Source organism: Lutra lutra, chromosome 1 (genome assembly GCF_902655055.1).
Source record: "Lutra lutra chromosome 1, mLutLut1.2, whole genome shotgun sequence".
NCBI lineage: Eukaryota > Metazoa > Chordata > Mammalia > Carnivora > Mustelidae > Lutra > Lutra lutra.
Window position 1 is genome coordinate 77,104,173 of NC_062278.1, and position 19,696 is coordinate 77,123,868.

The 19,696-nt window shown below is 45.1% G+C and overlaps 1 long non-coding RNA gene across 1 annotated transcript; it reads right to left on the reverse strand.

The window, feature by feature from the left end:
• Positions 1–5,137: 5,137 nt before the first annotated feature.
• LOC125079444 (uncharacterized) lies at positions 5,138–17,462 on the reverse strand. Its single transcript, XR_007121128.1, has 3 exons — positions 17,320–17,462; positions 15,559–15,641; positions 5,138–5,346 (listed from the first exon to the last, which is right to left on the reverse strand). It is a non-coding gene; the product is annotated as an uncharacterized LOC125079444 (long non-coding RNA).
• Positions 17,463–19,696: the final 2,234 nt, after the last annotated feature.

A 19,696-nucleotide genomic window follows, 5' to 3' on the forward strand; every position in this document is an offset into this window, starting at 1 on the left:
CAGGGAGACTGCTTCCTCCTCTCTCTCTCTCTCTCTACTTGTGATCTCTCTCTGTCAAATAAATAAAATCTTAAAAAAAAAAAAATCTTAAAAAAAAAAAGATTTACACCACAGAGAAAGGAGCCCTCCACCCTTTCCCAAGCGGTAGTAGAGGACAAAAACCTGACTGCATGACAGGCACAGGAAGGGTTAGTCAGGTTAAAATAGACCCGACAACAAGCCCATAAAACCCCCTTGACTCAAAAACTCCGGTGACAACCCTCTCAGGTCCCCTCCCTCCTCGGGAGCTTTGCGCTATCGCTCAGTAAACTTTGCTGCCAGCCACTCTGTCTGGTCGTCTATCTCTTCATTCTTCAAAGCAGTGTGAGCAAAAACCTCAGGCATTAAAGTAAAAGAAATCCTGTAACAGAAATAGTCACTTGACCTCATTGAGTCTCAAGTTTTCTTCATCTGTGAAATGAGGACAAAAATACCCCCTCATTTGTCTTCATTGTCTCGTTGTGAGGGTCAGCTGAACTTGTGAATGTGCTCTGAAAACCCCACACCAATGCAGCTAGACGCTGTTATTTTCAGGAGAATTTGGCCCTTCCAAAAGCTGTATTTTTTTCCAAAATACTTTCCTGCAATTTGTGCCTGGAAATTCTGACCCACAGAGTCACTCTTTTAAGGGGTTTTCCTAACCGGGCAAGGCATTGTTACCTGGAGGGCCCAGCGGTTATCTGCAGCAGCTCGTCTATCCCACGAATCCACCCACAGATTGCGTCTACCCGCATTCCAGTGGAGAGGCTCAGTGGGAACTGGTGACTCACCCCACACAGCAGGGCAGGGTTCTAGCTCCTTAACTGGAACTCCCGACCATTGTGTTATCTACCCGGTGGCTCCAGCAAGGAGATCACCCAGACTATACCCGAGACTATGTCTCTTTCCCCAGTAGCTTCCAACCACCATCTCCATTTGGGCTGGGTCATACCGTTTTGGTACTGCTACCACTACCATAGTGGGGATAATCCTTAGCTCAGCTCTGATACAAATTTGTAGCTGAGGCTGACGTGCCCAGCCAGTATCTCCTTGGTGCTCACCTTTAAATACCAACAGTTGTTTTTGTAAACACCTGCTTTTTCTTTGCTGAGGGCTGTTCTGGGACACCAGTGAGTTCACACCTCCAGATGCAGCCCCCAGGCAAAGTCAGAAGAGGTGTGGATAAATACATCAAGTTTCTCATCCCTTGGGCACTGGATAACTGAGGAATATTCTAGAGTGTTTCCAGGTGGGATTAGATCCCAGTGTCTCCCAGAGGGCTCTTGCTTGATACACACTTATTGGCTTCCTGCCCTTCCCTGTCTCTATGAGTGCTTCCTGGGAACCCCTCACAAATCCACTACTTACACCCAAATCTTTGTGTCTGAGTCTGATTCAGGAAAACGCAACCTAGGACAGTTAGTACTGGAAGTTAAACTTGGAATGGAATTGTGGAATCAGACCATTAAGCAGCCCGATGGCAACAAGGCCCCATTGTTAGTCTTATCTGGGGCTTTGAAAGATTCTAGAAGATTCTCTCTTTAGCCTATGAATAAGTTGGGTAAGACTCACTTGCAATGCCAAAATGGAGTCTGGAAGGAGATGCATCCGCTTATGCAATGGCTTTGGCACTGGCATATCAGAGATTCAGTGGCAAAAGATTATAGAGCTGGTTAATTGTTGAAGAAAACAACAAGCTCAGGATCAGCCAATTGTCAACTTGGAACATAGCGTGAAAGCCAGAAGGCTTTGGGGCACCTGGGTGGCTCAGTCGGTTAAGTGTCTGACTCTTGGTTTGGCTCAGATCATGATCTCAGGGTCGTGAGATAGAGCCCCATGTCAAGCTCTGAGCTCAGTGAGGAGTTTGCTAAAAGTTTCTCTCAAATAAATAAATCTTTAAAAAAAAAAAAAAAAAGAAGAAGAAGCCAGAAGGCTTCACAGGCAACATTTTAAGAACCCTCCTCCACTGCAGCTGGAGGGTCAGTCATAAAGAAAACCAGGTCTAGGACTGGATTTTCAGGCTGTTGCAGTAACAAGAGAAGTTGAAGTCACAGCCTTGGCCATGTCTCCCCTGGGGAAGTGAGGGCCCTGATAAGAGTGGGACTCTTAGATGGGACATCTGGGGTGATGTGCCCCAGAAGCTCTAGGCTGTCAACAGCAGCCCCCTCCCACTAACAGAGCAACCACCTATCACGTGAAGATTAGACAAAGGCCTCCCCTCAGCCAGATACCTTGCTAGACAGTGTTTGCTAGCCTCGAGATTTGCTCCTGCAACTCCTATTTCCAGCTGTATCAATAATTATGGTCCTGTCTTAATAAGGCTTGGAAAGGGAGTAATATCCCTGCTATGGGAAGGAGGCGATCATTCAGGAGACCTGGCCTGAGTTCTAAACGACTCCCAGGTGAGTTCTGCCAGCTGTTCATCCTGCTTCTACACGGAGGAACTGAAACATCTTGTCCCTTCATGTTAGTGGCTTGAAACTGGCCATGGTGGAATTATGTCCAAACTAAAAATCAGTAAACGCCACATATTGAAGTCAGAGTTTTTTTTTCTCCTCCCCTCAAGCCACTTCCCCTCCGCTCCCGCGTTTTCCTCCTTCATAGAGAGCTGGCCTACCAGCATATCACCGTGAGACAGGGACCCTGGGAACAAGCCCCAAGTGACAAATGTTGTGCAGCCAAGGTGCCTTCTATTGGCTCTTAGGGTTGGACAGCTTCCCTCACAGAACAGAATCAGGAGTCGGTCCCATATACACAAGTCAGATTTAAAACAAGATCCGGCTCCAAAAAGCACCAATGAGCTGCCCGAGTTGCCGCCCATATCAGCCAATCAGGATTAGGCTCTTCCAACCAATCAGGATAAGGTCTTTCCAACTAATCAGGATGAAGCACTACTTTTCTTTCCTTTATTAATATATCTGACCCAGGGGACTGGGAACCTGAGTGGGCACTTTCTCTGTATAAAGAAAGCCTTCCCCCTCCTTTTTTTTTTTTTTTTTTTTAGGAGACAAGCCTAACTATTTTGTTTGTGTGTGTGTGATTGCTCCATGTGGATTGTCCTGTGTCTTTTGGCTGGGTCTTAGCTTGTTTTTGTTGTCAGGCGCAGTAACCCGGCCCCAGGAATTAGTGAAGTGAAAGAAAGAATGGTCCATGTGAATCCACTGGACCAATTTTGAGGCTGATGTGGGCCATTTATCTCAGGGGTCCATTGTGGTCCACTAGGAAAGGGGCCATGGTGGTTTTTGGGGTCCCTTGCTACAGTTTCCAGCTCAGATCCTGAAAAGATCTATTCTTTCCTGGGGTAAATAGCTACAGGAACCTTTACAGAAGGGTTAGGGGAAGAGCTACCAAGTATGCTTAATACTTGGTATTAAGTATAATACCTGCACGTGGCAGGGTCCTTAATGTGCTCTGGCTCTGGCAACTGACACTGAGAAACTGGGTGAGGGCTGCCATTCTTCATTGTGACAGCTGACACCAGCCTTTGTCCATTTGCACTTGAGCTTTTCAGTTAGGTAGGCTAGGAAGTTCGGGTACTGGCTCCCCTGACTTGACCCCCACGTGCACCATGGTCTAGCAGTCATTAACAAAGGCCTCTGGAGGGTTGTCTCTCCGCCTTGCTTGCCATTATGGCAATAACTTCCACCTTGTCTCTGATGGGCAAATGCCCCCCCATTCCCCCCGACACAATGACTAGTTTAACATTACATACCCTTCAGTCAGTCTTGGTCTACAGAAGACGGCCACTGCTGAACTGTTCAGGGGTGTTGGTGTCAGCCCTCCCAGCTAATGGGTTCTTTATCTGTTGGAGAAAGTGTCTACCATGCCTTCCCCAGGATGTGAGTCCTGATTCATAAGAGTGAATCAAATAAAAAAGTTCTGCCTTATTTTCTGTGGCCCAATGGTGACTCAATACTCTGAAGATGAATTTCCATACTTGTTCTCCTGGCCCTTCAGTGTATGAACAGGATGGCTATATCGATCAGCTAGCAGAACTGACCCGGGAGTCCATTAGAAATGCAGAATCTCAGGCTCCTCCCAAACACCGAACCAAAATCGATTTTTTTTTAAGATTTTATTTATTTATTTGACAGAGATCACAAGTAGGCAGAGAGGCAGGCAGAGAGAGAGGAGGAAACAGGCTCCCTGCTGAGCAGAGAGCCTGATGTGGGACTTGATCTCAGGACCCTGGGACCATGACCTGAGCCAAAGGCAGAGGCTTTAACGCACTGAGCCACCCAGGTGCCCCCAGAATCGATTTTTAGTGAGCTCCCAGGTGATTCGTCTTTATATGTAAGGATGAGAAGCCCTGTTTCAGAACTTTCCAGAGACCCCAGCAGAAAAGAGTCTTCAGTTTCTTAGGCTTGAGTAAAATAGCTGACTTTCTCTGACTCCATCATCACCAACCCCCTCATCATCATCAGTGACTATCAGCGTTATTACCTCGAGCAGGATCGATGAGGCGGACACTTCATCGTGGACCATTTTTATAACAGCACATATGGAGCAGACAATGCCTTGTCCTAGCCGACCCCATTTCCACAGGTATATTTATAAAGTAAACCATTTTTTTTTTTTCCCCTGACAGGATTCTGTAACTTATTTGCTTTCACTTAGAGTTTTAAATCACCTTCTCTGGCAATTCCCACTTTCCCCAACTCCTCCACCCTCGACTGCTTCTCATCTGCCCAACATGCCTGGTTCCTTCCTCACCCTGCCCCTCCACCTTTGTGCACTTACTAGAAGGCTTCTGCTGTTGTCAGAACTGCCAAAGACAACAATGCTTCAACTGGCAGGAAACAGTCTTCACACTCAGGATTTCCTATTATGTGCAGCCTTTTCCAGAAACACAATTGCATCTAAAAATAGAAACTGCCTGGATTTACCTTCATCTCAACACAATGACTCCATGGCCACTGTGACTGGCCTTGAATGAGGGCCAAACACTTTGAAACACAGAGACACTCCATCAGTGCAGGTGAAGGAAGTCGCTTCCAGGGACTTCCAGTGAGGGTAGGCAACTGTTTACTTATTCCCCATTCTTTGTTATTTTGCTCGGTTTTGCCAGTAAAGCTGGGGTAGGAGGAAGGAAAGAGAGGAAGACCGAAAGGAAGGAATTCAGGGGGAAAGGGCTAAGGAAGAACAGGAGGTGGGAGTGACAACTGTGGGGCCGAGGAGGTGACTCAAGAAGAAAGGAAAAGTGGCAGGTGTGTTGTTGAGGAAGAAAAGTGAACTGGAGAAGGAAGAGAGGAAAAGGACCGCAGTAGGATTTTCAGCAGTCTCCACGCAGCTGGAATGGCCAGGACTTCACAGCTGGCTCATGGTTTCCTGAGAGTGGAGAATGAAGAGAGCCGTGTTTAATGTTCGTGCCAAGTTTGGTGTTGTTTATTTTCTCCTTTGCAATCCCCTGAGTAGCATAACCTCCTCTGGGGAAGAGATGTTTTCACCTCTATCCTCATTCCCTTCTGTCGGACACGTGTGTTGGGGACGGAAAGGGACAGGGGGTTGAGGAGGTCAAACAGCATCTTGAAAGCTAGAGAGGTGTCTGCCCTGTCAACCTGAGACCAGAGAAAATAAGCTGTTGCTAAATACAGTTCTCAGACTCCTGTTTGAGAAGACACCATAGCCTAGGAAGTAAGCCCTTGGTTGGATATTGGAGGAGGTGATCCTGGCAGAGAATTTCTAGTGATGATTCTGGGAGAACATTTTTCATGACCTGGAAATTCAGAAGCAAATGGAGAACTGGTGAGAAGTCAGGAGACAAATGCATTGGAGGGGACCTGGAGAGAAATAGGCAGAAGGCTGGAAGTTTTCCAGGGCTGGCAGGCTCTCCTGACTGAGAGTTAAGCAGAGCTAAGGGTAGGCCCAGCTCTGCCCATTACCACTGGGGGACCTGGAAGCACTCTCATCCTCTCTCTAAGCCTCAGGGGCCCCATCTGTGAAACCCGGACGAGGACACCCACTTCCTAAGGTGTTTGTGATGATTCCGGGGTTTGTGAACGAAAAGTTCCACTTCCTGTTTGTTCTATTTGGGGGATTGCAGGTAGAGTCAGGATTCAGGAGGTGTTAACAAAAGAGCTTTGACCTGAAGTCAGACATTGGACCAGAGAAAGAAGGAGATGCAAGGGAGCGAAAATTAGAGTTCATATTCAGACCTGGTGAATGAAGAGAACACTGGAACCCTAAGGACCCAGACTCTGTGACACAGGGAGGAAATGGTGGCAGTGGAGAAAGAGCCAGTTTCTTGTGTATGCTGTGCCTCAGGACAACCAAAGAGATGTAGAAAGTGTCTCCCTCTAGGAGCATTCCGGCTAATAAATGAAGATAGCAAGAATTAAAAATGCAACCATTTTGCAACCTCTAATGAAATAAAGGACCTAGGACCTGATCATTGTGTCAGTTATCAATTTATTGCCTCTCAGCCCCCTACCACCCTTCAGTACCTGCTTCGTAATAATGGATTGGACTCTTGAAGCAGTTTTTTTGAACAATGAGTGCAATGTTAAGCTTTGTCAGTAGAGGGCGGAGGAGGGACACTGCTGGAGAAAGGGGGCTTTTCTCAGTCCGCGTTCCAGTATTGTTTTTCTTGGTCCTAACGCGTGGCCTCTCAAGGGTGCTTGCTCTGCCCTAGCCACGTGCTTAGGCCGTGCAGTCCTTCAGAGACCTCAGAGTCCTAGCCTGGGCTCAGCGATCACCTTGGCTGTGCACTGTGTTCTCCAGGCCTCACCCCGACAGTGGAGCCCCAGCTCCGCCTCTGCACTGTTCAGCATCAGCTGACTTGTGCCTGAGGACACTGTTCCCTCCCATCCCCCCAACATGAACGCTGCGCGCAGGCCTTCCACCCTTAGCAGCCGCCTGCACCCACCCTTGCAGGCACCCATGGAGTCTTTCTGGCTTGCCTGGCGACTGTGGACTAGCTCTGGCCAAGAAGCCCAGTGAACTCAACTGCTTTCATCTGCTGTGCACAACCAGACCTGCTCCAACTAAGGGGAACAGTTCTCAGTCTTCGGAGAACCCTCTCTCCAAGCTCATTTCTCCATGAGTATTCTCCCTTAGCTATTGGATACCGTATACCATCCTTCTTCACGGTTACTCTCCTATCACAGTTAATCATTCTTTTTTTTTTTTTTAAGATTTTATTTATTTATTTGACAGAGAGAGATCACAAGTAGATGGAGAGGCAGGCAGAGAGAGAGAGAGGGAAGCAGGATCTCCGCTGAGCAGAGAACCCGATGTGGGACTCGATCGCAGGACCCTGAGATCATGACCTGAGCCGAAGGCAGCGGCTTAACCCACTGAGCCACCCAGGCGCCCGACAGTTAATCATTCTTTATATGATTAAATATAAGGGAATGCCAAATGTCAAATATATTTGACAAGATATTCTTGTCAAAACATCAATCTTGAATCTCAGCAAGACTTCGACACAAGTATTCAAGAAACGCACAGGACACAGGGACATGTCCAATGATATCATCAGATGCAATCAGTAAAATCCAGGCTGTGGGAAACTCCAAAGAAAAAGAACCAGAATTCTCCAACAAATGAGAGAAAGAATCTGTAAATTAAAAGAGACTTAGAAGGCCTATTAGCCAATTAAAATTCATTGACCTTCTTTGAATCTGGATTCACACAAGCTGTTAAAAAAGATTTATGAGCCAATGGAGGAAATTTACTGGATACTTGATGTTGTTGAGGTAATTATTTTTAAAACTACAAGAGCTAATGAAGGAAATATGAACACTGAATGTTTGATGATATTAAGGAAATAATTTTTCTTTTTGGATATGATATTGCTGTGGATATTTTAAGATCTTTGATCTTTTAGGTTTACTTACTAAAATATTAACAGATGGTTTGGTATGATGTGGGGATTTGCTTCAGAAGAGTCCATGCATAGGGTAGAAGTGGATAGGAGAATATATTGGCCCTGAGTCGATAGTATCAGAGCTGGGTGATGAGTACATGAGCTGATTAAAAACATTTTTCAACTCCTACAGATTGATAAGAAAAAAGGCAACCTAAGTGAAAAATAAGCAAGGGGTATAAATAGGCAATCCATGAAAGAAATATACACAGCCAAATGAACATGTAAATGTGCTCAGCCTTGCTGATAATAAAGAAAATGCAAATATAAAACAACAATGGAAGATCAATGAGATGGGGAAATGGGTATTCCCATTCGTATTACCATACAGAAGGACAAGTGGGCAGAATTTTTCAGATGTAAAACGTGCATTTCTATAAACCCAATGCTTTTGCTTATGGTCAGACATATGGACAAGAATATGTGGTTTTGGCCATATATATTTTTTTTAAATAGCAACACCCTAGAAGCAAACTAAATATCCATCAATGGAGAAGTGGTTGACAAAAAGGAGTAGCTAAAACATGATGTGATATATCCACACAAGGGACTCTGTAGCCATTTTAAAAGGCTTCATGAGCTGACATAATAAAGCACTCTAAGACATATTGTTTAGTGCAAAAAAAAGCATGTTACAGAGTAATGTGTTCCAACTGATCCCATTTCTGTAAATAAAACTAAATACACCGGTGGGGGGAAACACCTACAACGCGTCCCCTTGAAAATGGCATGTTGTAAATGTTTACATTTCTGTGTAAATATTTACTTGTATTCATATGACTTTGTATATACACATACTCTGCTTTGTTGATTTTTCATAATACCTTCACGGTGTTTATATCATTTACTTTTCTTTTACTTTGTAAGTGTTTATTAAATTTGGCAAGAAATAAGTCGTGATGACCTGAACATAAGTGATCCCTCCGGGGCATGGTGGGAGACCAAAGGCAGGGAAGTGAGAGCTTGGTGGGTGGGTCCCGCCGCAGAGGCTCTGTCCACAGCCAGGCCCTGGCCCGCCTGGCCCACCTACCTGACCTGCCTGGTCCAGTTAACACATAGATAATCAGACAAGTTTTAAGATAGAGAAAGCTCAACTAAGTTTTTACTATTTAAAAGGTTTCCTCAAATGTGTCTTGTCATAGGACTTTCAGGCCAGTGAGTTCAATTCCTGATTTTTAAGGATGATAGAGCTGAGGCCCAGGGAAGCTAAGGGAGTTACCCAAGGCCTCTGGACTATTTGGCATTTTAAAAAGTTCTCTTGCAAAGAAAGTACTAAGAGGACAACCAGGAAAGCATTCCCAGGAAAGCTCTGAACATTTGGGAACAATGAGGAAGTAACTAGGGAATTATATGTATAGGACAAGCATTCAGAATTCCTGCAAAGTTGCTGACAGCCATGTATGAGTGACCGGCATCCTGGGGTAATTCACCAGGATCAGGAGAATGAATCATCCCAGGCTTTGTTCTTTGTAGGACAGCACATTTTTCTCCCGCTCCCTCTGTTCTACATCACGGGATTGTTTCCATCAGGGTCACCGGGCTGAAGGACCCACTAAATCTGGCCTCAGTCCTATCTTGGCAAGCGGCCATGACCAGGGTGATGGAGGAGTGTTTACACATGTCAGATCCCAGGAACATTTTCTCTGTTCTGTCTGATAAAGCCCAGAGTCAGATAGGCAGTGGTGAAGAGCACTGGATGAAGAGCCAGCTCACCTGGGGGAGGCTTTTGTTCTGCCCTGAATCCAGCTGTGTGAGCCTGAACTGGTCATTTAAGGCTTTCGAAGCAGGCACAATAAACAGGTTAGATGTGACTCCCCAGCTCTCATGTCCCAGGAACCTGCTTTGGGATGAAAGTAGCTTCCAGCCTGAATATCCATTTTCAAAATCTGTTCTCTCAAGCAGAGTGAGAAAGAAGTACAAGTTTATAGCCATGATCAGTATAGAGCCAAGGCCGGATGTAAGGAAGAGAAAGAATCAAAGTTGACATCACTACCCTATCCAGGCAGAGCAAGTAGACTCACCCTGGGAGCCAACTGTTTGTAGCAGAGGCCTGGAGCACTGTGTTGAGAAGGATCTAAAGGAAAGGTGAGCTCAGGGAAGAGAGTTTTCTGACCCATGAATGATGTCAGCCATGGTTGAAGAGGGTGAGGGCACACAATGTTTTTGCTACCCTTGCTCCTAATTACTGTATTTATGTTCCTATAGCCATGAATCCAGGGACCTAATATGAAGCAGGAAAATGCATGTGATGAAACCTTTTTAGAAAAAAATTTCAGGGGCATGTAGATGGATCAGTTAAGCATCTGCCTTCTGCTCATGTCATGATCCCAGGTTCCAGGATTGAACCTCGTATCAGGACTGCTGCTCAGTGGGGAGTCTGCTTTTCCCTCTACCCCTCACCCTGCTCTCATGTTCTTTCTCACTCTCTTTCTCTCAAAGAAATAAAATCTAAAAAAAAAGAAAAGAAAAGAAAAGAAAAAAATTTCAGAAAGCTGGCTGATTTGGGGTATAATTAGCAGATAGGGGAGTGGGGAATCTAGATGCCTGGGTTCTGTTCGTTGGCCTGTCACTAAGTAACTAAGAATCTTGGAGGAAATCAATGTGTTGGGATATCGATGTTGGGATCCGTATGCTCTGGCTCTGTTGTGGACTAAGATGTGATAAGGAAGGTGCTAAAAGTTCTTTGGAAGTGGGGATGGCTTGTAGACCAGCCTGATGTTCCTTCAGCCACAGGAAGTATTTCTTAGGGGCAGTTTGGCCCAGTTTTGTCTTGTTTTAATTAATGCTGTAATTGTACAACATAAGAAAAAACAAAGTGAATTATAAGTGTTTCTCTTATGATATGTAAAAGAAGGGCAGAAAAGAGAGACCAAAAGAAAATTATCTGTTTTTTTTTGGGGGGGGGGGGTTGTTTTTGTTTTTGTTTTTTGTTCTTTGAGAGTAGCTGAGAGGGGCAGAGGAAGAGAGAGAATCTTTAGGAGGTTCCATGTCCAGTGCGGAGCCTATCACAGGGCTGGATCGCACAACCCTGAGATCGTGACCTGAGCTGAAATCAAGAGTTGGATGCTCAACCAACTGAGCCACCCAGGAGCCTCCAAAATTACCTGTATTGCTATCACTCAAATCCAACATTTGATATCTTATATTCCCTTGATCTGAAGAGAAGTTGATATAAATGTCTTCTGTGATAACTAACAGATTCACCTTTTTGGGCTCCTTTTCAGGAAACTGAACTGCAGACCAAGAGAGTGTTGTATTTAATATTAATTTTAATTTAATAATATTAAATATTCATTAAATAATTATTTAACACAATTGGTAATAATAATTTCATGTTATTTTATCTTTTTTTTTTAAAGAGAAGGTTGAGAATAAAGGTGTTACTAACGTGTTCTTTTTTTTTTCCCCAAAGATTTTATTTATTTATTTGACAGAGGGAGGGAGATCACAAGTAGGCAGAGAGGCAGGCAGAGACTGAAGGGGAAGCAGGCTCCCTGCCAAGCAGAAAGCCCAACGTGGGGCTCGATCCCAGGACCCTGAGACCATGACCTGAACCGAAGGCAGTGGCTTAACCCACTAAACCACCCAGGCGCCCCTTATTTTATCATTATTATTATGAATGACTAACCAGGGCCAAATGAGGGTGACACTCTTTAAGCCAGCATCACTTCTAACTTTGTGTATAAAATTGAGGCAAACCAGGTCCTTTCTGAAATTACATGTAGGGGCGCCTGGGTGGCTCAGTGGGTTGAAGCCTCTGCCTTCGGCTCAGGTCATGATCCCAGGGTCCTAGGATTGAGCCCCGCGTCGGGCTCTCTGCTCGGCAGGAAGCCTGCTTCCCTTCCTCTCTCTCTGCCTGCCTCTCTGCCTACTTGTGATCTCTGTCTGTCAAATAAATAAATAAATAATTTTTTTTAAAAAAGATGAAATTACATGTAAAAGTGAGTGAGGACTAGAAAGTAACAGATAAAAATAATAAACTATTTTTAAAATTTTTATTTGATGCTGTTAAGTTATCTTATTTGATAAAATAAAATGAAAATCACTTGCAAGGATGAAGGAAAACCCTAGGATCGTTTTCCAAGGCAGGGTGAGGTATCTAGTACACAGTACTAGTTAAACCTATTGGCTCTGACGTCAGATGGGCTGAAATCCTGGCTCCTCCCAAATAATAAGGATAATAGTGGGAGCCAATCTCTTATAATAAATCATTTAATATATATGTGCATATATATCCTATTGTCTCTGTTTCTCTGGAGAGCTCTAATGCAACATGTCAAATCCGTAGGACAGTGTCTAGCACATACCAAGCACACAATAAATCTTGTTAAGATACTTCATGTTGAACCAAACACAATGAAGTTAATTCTGTGTTGGGCTCCCTTAGAAGATCTTTGGTAGAAAGTATACAGATCAGAAACTGTTGCTAGGACTGAGAAGAGAAGTACCCTTGCTGGCAAGAACTAAAAGCAACAACGAATGCCAGAAATTTCTCGAGTTCAGAAGCTATGCCACTGAAGTTGTGGTTCTGAGCCTCTCCCTCTCTTATCTACATAGCACACCATTGCCAGAACGTTCTAAAGTGCTTTTTAAAATGCTACTAGCTAAGGGTGCTAGGGTAGCTCAGTTGGTTGAAATGCTACCAGCTCAGTGAGGGTGAACTCATTCATTGATCCCATGTGTATTTATTGAGGTACTGGGCCTGATCCTGGGGATAAAACAGTGAGTGAAATACCACATCCTTGTCCAGGGAGTGTAGAGCCTAGTGAGGGAGCCAGACACCCACACATACAGACACCTCTCCGGGCTTAAACTGATACAGCAACAAAAAAAGAACAAAAAATAACTTGGTGCTGTGGAGGGGATCACTGAGGAGACCCTAATTCAGAAAGATTTCCTGAAACTCCCACTACTTTGCACCCTCCTCACCCCAGGGCACCACTTTGATTTAGGTTCGATGGATTTTTTTAATTTTTATTTTTTTTATTTTTTTGTCTTACAGATACTATGGGCAGTCACTCACAAAAGGGAGGTCTCTGAGAGTGGAGGAACCCAAGCCTCCAGGACATGACATCATTTGTCCCAAATTACCCACCTCAGGCATGGAGGGACCTGGATTTGAACTTGAATCCATCTTCTTCCTCCTTCTCACTCCCCTCATTCTCTCCCATTCTCCACCTCCCCCAGCATCACTGGGGGGGCACCCACTCTGCCTTTGCCCATGCTGTTCCTGGATGTTCCCCTTCTCGCTGCTGCTCAGCTAAACCCCTCTGTGTGGTCTAACCCTAAGTGCAATGAGAAAGGAAAGAAGGGGGGTGATGGCACAAGCTAAAGGCGGTAAGGAATGCAAGGGGGTCTATGTTGGACCTTGAAGGTGGTGTGGGATGTAGGATTTAGCTAAGAGAAATGTGGGTAAAGAGGGCCTGCATTTGGGGAGCAGTGGAAGAGGTTATATGTGCTGCCAGTGACCAACACGAAGCCATTTGAGTGGTCTGGGAGAACTGTGGAAGGTGGGATATTAATGCAGCGATATTATCATGGAAAAAACAGACAACATGCCTGCCCTCAAGGAATTCTCTATTAACTGGAAATTCAGAAGAAAACAAAAATCTCTTTAATAACTCCTCATGCCCTGGCACAATCCTGGGCACTACATAGTTTCCAAAGTTCAATACCAGACTGACGGGCTGAAATTCTTTTGAACTCAGTAAAGAGCCGACTCCAAACCTTTCCATCTGCTGACTCCTTCTTTGTACACGAAGACCACATTTTCCATTTGCCTTAAAACAGCTTAACATTTTTGCTGCATTACTGAGGCCACTTTAATTTATCACTTTGTTTTAAAGAACCACACCATCCAAAAATAGCACAAAATTACTCATTCTGTTTGAGGGTAGATGGTACATACTGTAACCTTCACAGGAGGCGTGCAATCTCTTATTGATCGGACCAGTGTGAATACAGTCCCGATTATCTGTGCATTCTAATGGTCTCACATGGGAGCTGCTCAGTGTTTGTGAAGCAGGTTACCTGTTTTTCCCCCTCCAGATCCACTGAAGGATGGCTGAGCAGCTGCAGAGAGAAACTACACGACTGGGTTCTGAATTCCTCCCTTATCCAGGCCCAGGCAGGCTCAGATATTTTAGAAAGAGTTGACTTACCAAACTTTCTCTCCCCCAGCTCTTCATAATGTTATTTCGTGTCTTTATTTCTCAAACGTTTAGTTTTACATTGGATTTCATATTTTAAGCACAGAAGAACATGGTTTAGAATTTCATTGGAGCCTGGGCAGATAATTTAAAGGGAGAATTTTTTGAGAAATAGGAGTCAGGGCTGGGCTTTCCAGAAATTTTGTTGGGGTTATTTGTGATTGTTCTTATTTTTATAGCAATTATAGTTTCCTCTCCCCACCACTTGCCTTGTGTCCTCCCTACCCTCCCTCACCCCCCACCAGAACATAAGAGGGCTCCTTTTGAGTGGTCTGTCCTGAAAAATCACCATAATGGAATATATATGAGGATTAGGAATAGAAATGTCAGGCCTTATTAAGTCTCAGTAGTCAAACTCTTGTGTTTCCCATTAGGGCTCCAGTGTTTGAGATCTTCCAGAGAGGAAGAATTCTGCCTGTCCCATAGGAAATGCAGCCCCTCCCCCAGACTTAGCAGAACCTTGCCTGGGGTCAGTCATTATTGGAAGCCTGCAGTGTTTTCCACTTTTGTTGACTTTTTGAAAATTCTATTTCAGAGGAGACCTTTGGGAGCTTCATGTAATCAAATTCTATCAAGGAGGGGAAAGTCTAGCTGTTAGTGTATTATTAAATGCCCTGTATAACCACAGAATCTGGGCATTCATAATCTCTCTCCCCAAGGAGCTCAGAGAGCTTTGGATACATTACTTTCTTTTATTCAACCTCACAGGGACATGAAGAAAAAGGGGGGTGGGGTGGGGCAGGCTCTTTAAGCAATCCTCCCGGCATGCTCAGCTGTCTTAGTCCCATATTCCTTATTTCTATTCTGGGCTTCTATAACTCAGGAGAAATGTGGAGACCTGACAAAGCTTAGAAGGAAACTAAAATAACAACGAAGGTAGAGCCACCAGAATGGGGGCAGTCGTCAGCTTTGGAGGCACTCCTGCACTTGGAACAAAGCAATGATCTTGTTCTCGAGTGGACTTGTAAGTCCACTTGTAAGGGAGGAAAGGAGGTGCCTTCTTTACTGCCTGGGAACTAGCAGATGACTTCAGAAGCCCAGAAATGAGCTATTGGCCCAGGATATACCTTGCTCAGAAGGCAAGCTCCCCCACCTTCTGCGGCTAAGGAGAGCTTCTGACACATCTCCCTGGCTATCTTCCACTTTAGAGAACGATTGTGCTTATCAGCATAGACCCACCTTCCTGTGGGCTGCCAAGAAGTATCTGGGTTAGTGGGAGTTTCTAGCCATAGGAGCCGCCATCCCAGGATGTGAACCATGGTGACTCAGGATTGAACTTTGTGGTCAGAGAGACCACGCGCACTCTCTCAGGGGAAGAAATCCCTGATGTCAGACCAGTCTTTAGGCAAAAAGTAAACCTAGGGGCATCTCTTCCCTTCGGGCATCTATATTCCTCTGGAGTATTGATGGAAATAGTTGGAAACCTTAACACACATTCACATCTCTTCCCCATCTACAACTTACTTTGCTCAGTCTGCTTTACAGAAAAGACTGAATGAAATTATTCTTGGTGAGATTCTGTTGCTTACCCCCAGGGGTATTTGCATCTGTAAAAGAGCCAAACTTGAGGTCAAAGAGTAAAACTAATATAGAGGAGGTTTTGAAAAGTGAGGGAAGCATTTTAGCCATAGTACATCCCTCCCCTAGACAAAGATTCTCCCTGAATCGTTGCAGATGCCTGCTCTCCCTTCTCAAAAATGTGGGACGGGGGCACCTGGGTGTCTCAGTGGGTTAAAGCCTCTGCCTTCAGCTCAGGTCATGATCTCAGGGTTCTGGGATCAAACCCCGCATCGGGCTCTCTGCTCGGCAGGGAGCCTGCTTCCCCCTCTCTCTCTGCCTGCCTCTCTGCCTACTTGTGATCTCTGTCTGTCCAATAAATAAATAAAATCTTTAAAAAAATGTGGGACATACAAGGGAGCAGCAAGAAGCGTGGAAATTAATCACGGCTTTACCAGCTGAGTGACTCGGGCCTGACCCCTCCTGCTTCTGGACATCAGTCTGCGTCTCTGAAGAATGAAGGACAGAAGGAAGACCCAGTCCACACCATTCCTTCCACCATCTCCTCTCCTCCTGGCTCCTCCTCCCCCTCACTGTTGGGGGCCCTGAACTGATAACAGTGTTTACTCCAGGCCAGCTGTGTAAGCCACAGTGGGAAATCAGGGCCTATCGCCAGTCACCCCAGAATTTCTGTGTAGGTTGAATAGGGAGCAGCAATCTGGTGGAAGGGTGGAGCGGGCAGGAGTGTGTTCTACATAGCACGGTACCCTCTCCGCCTCCACCCAAGCCACTCTTCAGCTCTGAGGCTTACCAGCTCTCATACTTCCTTCGGCTCTAATGCTTATCTTATCCCCAAGATACCTTATAGCCTAGAGTTTTAGGATTCAAAATGTCAGCCTCAACTCTGGAATCTGACCCAGTGGCTACTTCAGACGGAACTTCTCTCTAGCCCTTCTGTGCTTTTTTTTTTTTTTTAAGATTTTATTTATTTATTTGAGAGAGAGATCACAGGCAGAGGAGAGGCAGAGAGAAAGAGAGAGAGAGACTGACTCCCCGCTGAGCAAGGAGCCCTATGCGGGGGGTCTATCCAAGGATCCAGGGATCATAACCTGTGCCCAAGGCAGCCACTTAACCGACTTGAGCCACCCAGGTTCCCCCTTCCGTGCTATCTGCCTTCCGTCTTTTCCTGCTCTGGCCTCCGACGTCAAACAGGCTGGAGAAAGGCAGTCCCCTTTCCGCCGCAGCTGTGAGCCCGCTGGGGCCCTCCCGTCTTACGAAGCTGGGAGCGTGGTGCCGGAAAGCCCTTCAGATCCCCGCAGGCCCGGCAGAGGCACGAAGCCGGGCAGGGTTGCAGCTGGAAAGGGAGTAATAACCGGTTCTATCAGAGCAACTTGCTTGAGAGCCGACCGGCCGGGCACGGGCACGGGCACAAACGCTAACACAAATTAAACAGAGCCACTGCAGAACCGGTATTGCTCTTTTTCAGTTCGTGGGAGCCTCCTGCCAAGATCAGAGCGATCCCTACGGATGTGATGAGTGTGGGCAAGGCCAGAAAAGGGACGCGCCGGCGACACGTGTGTTATTTTAACCTTCTGCAAGGCTATTCTTAGTCTCTACACCTTGTTCCATCTCAGATGCGATCCAGATGGTTCACAACCTAATGGTGTTGCTCCAACAGAGATTTGTAGGTAGCTAGACCCAGCGTACACTACGTCAGGAGCTGCTCACCTGGGGGCCCTGTGGTTCGGGTCACCGGCGTGTCCCCGGGCAACGCGCTAATCATGGTGCTAGAAGCTGAGCTCCTTCTCTCCCCTCATGGGCCGGGTGCACGGGCAGGTAACTTGAAAGTGATCCGGGACGCAGAAAGAGCCGAAGGAGCCGGGAGGAGGGGCCGCTGACTTAGCGTGGCGGTGGGGGCGGGGCCTTGGAAGATAGACGTGAGGCGAGGCTTACAGGTTGAGAGGAGTTCCGCAGGTGAGAGGGAGGAAGGGAGGGCATTCCCAGCAGGGGGAGCTCTCCTTTTGTGCAACTCCCGTGGGGGTTGCAAAGGAAGACAGCAAGGGGAAGAAAAACGATTGCCTACTCTGCCTTATCTATTCTTCTCACACCGGGCTCTGATTCCTGAAGAAAGGACACACTGAGGGATGGTTGTGAGCCGCTTAAAGGAGGTAGGATAATGTTGGAGTGCTGTTTCTAGTTAGGAAGAAAACCAACAAAAACCCAACCTGCAAACAGGAATGTCCATGCATAGGGAAATAGTTAAACAAATATGGTACACCCAGTTATGTTATGGACAGTCTGTAGTCATTAAAAAAAAAAAAAAAGATCTACATGTGCAAACACAAAGAGATATCTGAGAAACACTGTTAATTAAAAAAAGCAAGTAATAAATAAAATCTTAAAAAAATAAAATAAAAAAATTAAAAAAGCAAGTAAAAGAAAAATATGTATAATTATAATAGGTTCCCATTTATGTAGAGATATGTGATTTTTTTTGCATTTATGTATTTTCTGTGCATTTACATATCTACACACATACAAACACATAGAAAAAAAAGTCCTAGAAAGATACTCGGCTTCTGGGGAGGGAGGTGGGTTAGAGGATGGCAAAGGAAAAGAAACTTTAGCTTTTGTTTAATTCACTTCCATATTATTTACATTTTTACAAGAGCATGTATTACTTGGGTAATTTTTTTTTTTTTTCCAGTGGGAGCAAAAGCACTGAATTGAAAGACAGAGATCCTCCAAGAAGTCGTCGAGAGTGGTCTTTGCTCCTTCCCTTCACTCCCGGCAATCATCTAAATCCAGGAGAAACTGAGATGCCCCAGAAGCTCCCCTCTCCCCTCCTGGCCATCAAGAATAATGCCAGCACAGAGAACCAGAGGAAAGTAGTGTACTAGGAGTACTGGATTTGTTTGTGGGCTTCCCTATTGTTAGAAAAAGATGGTTTATTTGATTTACTCTCGGGAGTTATTTTTCTAGTGGTAATTCAAGGGATCCTTTGTAATCACCTGTGAATAAATAAAACAGTGATATTACAATTAAAATAAAATAAATTAATTAAAATAAATCATTAAAGTCAACTTTAATGCTGACATAAGGAATATAATCTAAATTCTAATGTGCATTTAAATTATAACATTGTGTCAGAGGCTACTGGACCTAGGGATAATATTTTCTAAAATGTCTTCTCTTACCCAGTTCCCCACCCCACCATCCATCCATGATTTCATTTGATCAACCACAAAACAGAGGTATCGAGCTCGAACAATGCTTCAATGATACCCTGTTAGAGCCTGTTCCACCAACACCACATGGGCTTGGGGAGGGGGGTCATCTACCTCTTTAGAGTCTATGTCAAATAAACTCCAATAAACCGTGAGGGGTCCCTGATTAACTACAAGATTCCTTTCTCAGACTTCTGGTTCAAGTCTGATCTAGAAAGAGCTCCTGGCCTTCTTAACCCTCAACTTGCCAGGGATAGAAAATGACTATAAGTAATAGAACTTTATTCTGCCTCTAGGAAGGAGAGGCTGTAGGGTTTGAGGGCTCTGCCCATTGTTTAGTTCTGGAGGAAAGGTCACTTAACCTGCTTAAGCCCCCATTTCCTTGCATCTGCACAGAGTCTAGGCCAGAGAATGTGTTTAAGCTGTGTGTACCCCTGGCGGTGGGGGGGAAGCTCTGAGATTACAGAAGATTTTATTTTTGAGTAGGGCTTGGCTGTCACACCCCAAAGCAAAGCAATCCACAGAAAACTATTTTCTTTTGTATAAGTATTCCCACAGTGAAAAACTAGAGGTCAGAATGTTGCCCCTCATAAGCTTATAGATCCCCAAGGCCAAAGCTGTCTAAGTCAGAGTTTTGTAACTGGGATCCTAGGACACAATTCAGAGGGCTCATGTTTAGCTGGAGCAGGGAACAAAAATCTGTCTTTACCTTTACTAACCTCTTTCAGAAATTTAGTAACTTTTCCCTTTTAACTGTGATCACAAACCACAGTAGTATTATCAGTCTGGACCTGTGACTTAGTCACCAATAGAAATCACAGATAATTTTATAGAACATGACAGTTGTCCCACATATCTCAAATTATTTGCTCTCATCT